Raw genomic sequence first — 6,615 nt, 5'->3', positions numbered from 1 at the left:
CATTGTACCTAGCTGATACTATCCTTCAATGTACAAAATTTTTAAAATATTCATGAAGTCCAATGTGTTCATTTTTTTTGTTGTTGCCTGTGCCTTTGGTGTCATATCCAATAAATCATTGCCAAATCCAATGTCATGAAGTTTTGCCCTATGTTTTCTTTTAAGAATTTTGTAGTTTTAGGTCTTCTATTTATGTATTTAATTCATTTTTAGTTAATCTTTGTATATGGTGTTAGGTAAGGGTCCAACTTCATTCTTTTAACGTGTAGATGGATATACAGTTTTCTTAGCATCATTTGTTGAAAAGACTGTCCTCTCCCCATTGAATAGTTCTTGGCACCCTTGTCAAAAATCATTTGACCATATATGTGACAGTTTCTTTCTGGGCTCTCTATTCTATTCCATTGTTCAATATGTCTGTCTTTTGCAGTACCACAGTTTTTACTGTAGCTATGTAGTAAGTTTTGAAATCAGGAAGTATTAGTCCTCTAGCTTTGTTCTGCCATGATTGCTTTTTTTAATCAGAAGAAACAGCTTCGTGTTTTCCATTTGCATAATCTTATCATAGACCCGTACAAGAAAAAGGTACCATTTGTGCCTAAATTTCTTTTTATGAAAATGCAGCTAACATATCATGAAGTACTCAAAATAAGTCAGTCACATTAGAAAATATATATATACGTATATATATACCTATGTGTATATATGTATATATACGTATATATATACACACACATATACGCATATATATACACACACATATATATACATATATACACACACATATATATACGTATATATATACACACACACATATATATACGTATATATATACACATCATATATATACGTATATATATACACATCATATATATATATACGTATATATATACACATTATATATATATATATATATATATTGTTGTTCAGGCTGGAGTTCAGTGACATGATCTCGGCTCACTGCAACCTCTGCCTCTTAGGTTCAAGTGATTCTCCTGCCTCAGCCTCCTGAGTGGCTGGGACTACAGGCCTGCACCACCATGCCTGGCTAATTTTGTATTTTTAGTAGAGATGAGTTTTCACCATGTTGGCCATGGTTGGTCTCGAACTCCTGACCTCAGGTGATTCTCCTGCCTCAGCATCCCAAAGTGCTGGGATTACAGGCATGAGGCACTATGTCCAGCCCTTTCTAATGCCTTGTCTTGCACAGGTGGCCCTGAACCTGGAGGAGGAGGGGCTCAGCATTTCTTCATCTCTGACTTCACAGACACCCCTGAGATGCTGCCCAGCAAGAGGGATGGACCCAGTGTAATGGAATGTCAGTGCACGGATGCAGAGTTGGGTGTCGTTAAACAGCCATTCAAGCCCCTTCCCAGGGGCAGCCTGGAGGTGCTCTCACCGCTGTCTGCACCCAACAGCACGAGCTGCTCAGCCTTACTATTGCTTCTTTTATTAACTGTGAAAAATCCCAGAAATTTTTTCTTCTCTTTATCTGTCTCATCATTGCCAAGTGATGATTTTCTAAAGGTTTGTCTTCTGTTGTCTCACGAGTAGAGCTCCTTTATGTCAAGCTCATTCAGGGACTTCGACAGCTCCAGCTCCTCCCTGGCAATGTTGTCCCTGAGGAGAACCATGTGCTCTGGGCTGACCTCACATTTTGCACAAATGGCTGGGAGAATATTCTGGAGAGGAACCTCAGGGCTCACACGCACAACAGCTTTTTGTGTCCGCAAGTAATTCACGACCAAACACACAGATTTCTCAGGCACCTTAGAGGGACCAGGCTTAATTTTTTCTTCAGGAAATTTTTCTTTCAGAAACACAGTATGCACATTCAGGGTCCCAATCAAAGTATTTGGCTTAAAACTCAAAGGTTGTTGGGTCTCCAAAGACCAAATTTCAAGGGCGTGGTGGGATGGATTCAGGTGGTTCTGAAGGCAAAGTTCAACTAGTAGGTCCATTATTGCATGGCTCCCATTGAGCATGCTCCTCTTCTCCAACTCGCTGGGCAGGACCATGGTGACGTCCATGATGGTGGCCCTCAGCGCCTCCTTCATGCGGACCAGGTTCTGCTGCGACCTGAGGGCCCCGTCGTTGGGGTCTTCTGGTGGCTGTGCACTTGCAGAGTGGCAGCCTTTCCAGGAGGCTGGGGAGCACGGGCCTTCATCTTCTTCCTCCTCTCCTCCCAGGCACACCTGGGGTCTCAAGAGCCCCCATCGGCATACACTCAGCTCTCCATGACGTGAGGTGGGTGTCTGCAGTCACACCAGCTGCTCTTTTAGGCCCAGAGGAAGGATTACATGGGATAAAGTGTGCACATTTCTTTTGGTGGTGCCTGGCTCTGGTAAGCAATCGATCCATACTATTCAGACTTGTTCACTTGCTTTTGGTGCGTAGTTCCCTGCACAACTATGCAGCTAGAGTCCTGGCCCCTTGAAAAGAACTCAAAGCAGAAACAAGAGCCAAACACCCATCATTGCGCTCTGGCAGGTATACATCTCACCTGAGCTGGGCCAAAGTGGTGCGGGGCAGCGGGTCGTGGGGCTGTTTTTGGGAGTGGGAGAGTCATGCATCCAAAGTCCTTTTCTCCAGCCAGTGTGCTGCAGTACCCACGATTGCTTTTCAAGATAAACCTTTGCGGAAAAACAGTCCCAAGGAAAAGGGACAAAGCACATTGTGGTTTTGACAGGACGATGGGAAGAAATACTCTTGGAAGCTGTTGCTGAGATGGATAGATCTAAGTGCTCGGAGGATGATGATGAAGAAATTAATAAAAGGAAATACTATATATTGAGCATCTACTATGTGTCAGATTTTTTCATATATCCTCACAACAAACTCTGGGAAGCAGGTAATATTATCCTCATTTTTCCTGGTAACATTCTCCTCATTTTTCCTGGTAATATTCTAAGAGTTAGCTAGATGAAGTAATTTGCTTGTACAGCTAGTAAGTGACAACTGAACCCATGTCATTAAGATTCTAAGGCCTGTCACCATACTTCCTTGATACTGGAACTACCTGAATAAATGTATCAAGCAGGGTCTAATCAGAAGAAAGAAATCACATGAGCTATTTGATCAAAGACAATTTAATATAAATAATTATTAACTAGGTTTATAGTTGTTAACTAAGTAGCTTAAAGTGTAAAAAGATAACTTTTTACCCAGCACAGGTAAGACTGTGCTGTCCAATACAATAGCTACATGCAACGTTTGAGTGCTTGAAATACAGCTAGTACAACTGATGAACTGAATTTTAATTTTTATTTAATTTTAATTCATTTAAATTTATATTTAGAAACCATTAGTTGGTACTTCCACTTCTAGCCAGTATGAAATAATAGAGACTGAATTTACCCTCACATTTGAAATGACTGAATATTGGATCAAATATATGAAATGGTTTCCAATACGCTGGACAGCAGACAAGAAGAGCAGTGATTCCCTGAGAGAAGAGAAATAAGTGAGGTGAGCTCTAGGATTGTCCAGATTACTGACTGAAGAGAGTCTCCTGGCTGTGGCACAGGGAGGGGGAGGTAGAGCCAGGAGGACTCCCTGAGTTGAAGAGACAGGACTGAGAGTTCGGGGAGCTCAAAGCAGCTAGACTGCAGGGAAGAATACCAGAAAGGAGAGAATTACACAGAAGGAGAACTCTAGAGAGCTTTGGTGGGTCACCTTCAACTACTGATAGGTGTGTACATGTGAGGAAACTACCAGAAGCCACGGAAAGGACTATACAAGAGGACTAAAAGGAACAGTACCCCGCCGGGCGCAGTGGCTCACGCCTGTAATCTCAGCACTTTGGGAGGCTGAGGCAGGCGGATCACGAGGTCAGGAGATCGAGACCATCCTGGCTAACATGGTGAAACACCATCTCTACTAAAAATACAAAAAATTAGCTGGGCATGGTGGCGGGCACCTGTAGTCCCAGCTACTCGGGAGGCTGAGGCAGGAGAATGGTGTGAACCCAGGAGGCGGAACTTGCAGTGAGGTGACATTGCACCACTGCACTCCTGCCTGGGCGACAGAGCAAGACTCCATCTCAAAAAAAAAAAAAAAAAAGGAACAGTACCCAACATATACACAGAACCTGAAATACTGTCTGTCCCAAATAGGCAGACTGGAAAACCTCATAATTAATGGTAAATTGATAGATTATTCAGAAGGGTCTTCCCTTGTAGTGGGAAATAATTAGCCCTAGAAAAAAACACTGCTGTGCTCCAACCTAACAGATCTTAAAAGAAAGACTGAAAAGGATAAAACTATGTTCAAGTAATTTTAAAAATCAATTAGTTAAAATGGACCCAGAACTAACATATATGTTAGAATCAGTAGACCAGGATATTTAAAGATTTATTATAATTGTATTTTAAATGGTAAAAAAGTTATGTAGAATCACGTAATATATTAAAAAGATGAAAATGAAACTTAGATATGAAAATTATAGTATCTGAGATAAAACACACTGATAGGATTAACAATAGATCAGACATTTCAGAAGGAAAGATAAATGAACTTGAAAACATGTCAATAGAAACTATCCAATGAAAGAGAGAATAATAAAATAATTATTAAAAAATGAAAAGAGATTCAGTGAGCTATTGAACCACTTCAAGCAACTTAATATATGTGTAATTGTAATCCCCAGAGGAGAGGAGAAAAGGGAGAGGAAACAAAACAACAGTTGAAGAAATATTTGCCCATGTTTTCAAAATTTGATGAAAGCTATAAACCTACATATCACAGCAGATCAATGAACTCCCAGCACAAGAAACATGAACAGAACACTACCAAGGCAGGTCATAATCAAATTGCTCATAATCAGTGATAAGGAGAAAAAGTTAAAAAGCAGCCAGAGAAAAAAGACATGCACAAAGGAACAAAGACAAGGATGATGGGAGATTTCTTGTGGGAAATAATACAACCACGATAGCAGCAGAAAAAGATCTTTAAAGAGTTGAAAGAAAGAAGAAAAAGCTGCCATACGCAGTACAAATATCTTTCAAAAACAAAAGTGCCAGTCAGGCACAGTGGCTCATGCCTGTAATCCCAGCACGTTGGGATGCTGAGGCAGGCAGATAACGTGAGGCCGAGAATTCAAGACCATCCTGGCCAACATGGTGAAACACCGTCTTGACAAAAAATACAAAAATTAGCCAGCGTGGTGGCAGTTGCCTGTCGTCCCAGCTACTCAGGAGGCTGAGGCATGAGAATCACTTGAACCTGGGTGGAGGTGGCAGTGAGCTGAGATCGTGTCATTGCACTCTAGCCTCGGTGACAGAGCGAGACTCTGTCAAAAAAAAAAAGTGCCACCTCACACCCATTTGAAATACAAAAAAAAAAAAGCATTGGTGAAGCTATGGAGCAACTAGAACCCTTGTGTACTATTGGTGGGAATGTAAAATGGTACGGTCTCTACTGTGGATAACAGTATGGCAGTTCCTGGCCGGGCGCAGTGGCTCAAGCCTGTAATCCCAGCACTTTGGGAGGCCGAGGTGGGCAGATCATGAGGTCAGGAGATCGAGACCACCCTGGCTAACACGGTGAAACCCCGTCTCTACTAAAAATACAAAAAATTAGCTGGGCATGGTGGCGGGTGCCTGTAGTCCCAGCTATGCGAGAGGCTGAGGCAGGAGAATGGCATGAACCCGGGAGGCGGAGCCTGCAGTGAGCCAAGATCACGCCACTGAACTCCAGCCTGGACGACAGAGCGAGACTCCGTCTCAAAAAAAAAAAACAAAAAGTATGGCAGTTCCTTAAAACATTAAAAACAGAACTACCATATAATTCAGCAATTCTCACTTCTGTGTGTATACTCAAAAAATGGAAAAGCAGGATTTTTAAGAGATATTTGTATACTCATGCTTGTAGCATCATTATTCACCATAGCTAAAATGTGGAAGCAACCCAAGTGTCCATTGTTGGATGAATTGATAAACAAAATGCAGTATATACACACAATGGAATATTAAGCCTTGAAAAGGAAGGAAATTCTGACATATTTTACAACATGGATAAACCTTGAGTACATTGTACTAAGTGAAATAAGCCAGTTACAAAAAGACAAATACTGTATGATTCCACTTATATGAGGTACTAGAATGAGTCAAATTCATAGGGACAGAAAGAAGAATGCCAGGCCAGGTGCGGTGGCTCATGCCTGTAATCCCAGCACTTTGGGAGGCTGAGACAAGAGGATCACAAGGTCAGGAGATCGAGACCATCCTGGCTAACAGAGTGAAACCCCGTCTCTACTAAAAATACAAAAAATTAGCCAGGCATGGTGGCAGGCGCCTGTAGTCCTAGCTACTCAGGAGGCTGAGGCAGGAGAATGGTGTGAACCCGGGAGGTGGAGCTTGCAGTGAGCCGAGATTGGCCACTGCACTCCAGCCTGGGTGACAGAGTGAGACTATCTCAAAAGAAAAAAAAAAGAATGCCAGCACTTAGGGAGGCCAAGGCAGGTGGATCACCTGAGGTCAGGAGTTCGAGACCAGGCTGGGCAACATGGTGAAATCCCAACTCCACTAAAAATAAAAAAAGTAGCCGGGTGTGGTGGCAGGCACCTGTATTCTCAGCTACTTGGGAGTCTGAGGCAGGAGAATCGCTTGAACCCAG

At 42.3% G+C, this 6,615-nt stretch overlaps 1 pseudogene; it reads right to left on the bottom strand.

The window, feature by feature from the left end:
- Positions 1 to 1,157: 1,157 nt before the first annotated feature.
- LOC116811167 (protein cordon-bleu-like) overlaps positions 1,158 to 6,615 on the bottom strand; it is a 62,115-nt pseudogene continuing 56,657 nt past the window's right edge.

This window comes from Hylobates moloch, unplaced genomic scaffold, assembly GCF_009828535.3.
Source record: "Hylobates moloch isolate HMO894 unplaced genomic scaffold, HMol_V3 SCAFFOLD_7, whole genome shotgun sequence".
Classification (NCBI taxonomy): domain Eukaryota; kingdom Metazoa; phylum Chordata; class Mammalia; order Primates; family Hylobatidae; genus Hylobates; species Hylobates moloch.
Note: the sequence above shows the minus strand (reverse complement) of the source record. Positions and strands in the feature narration are given on the sequence as shown.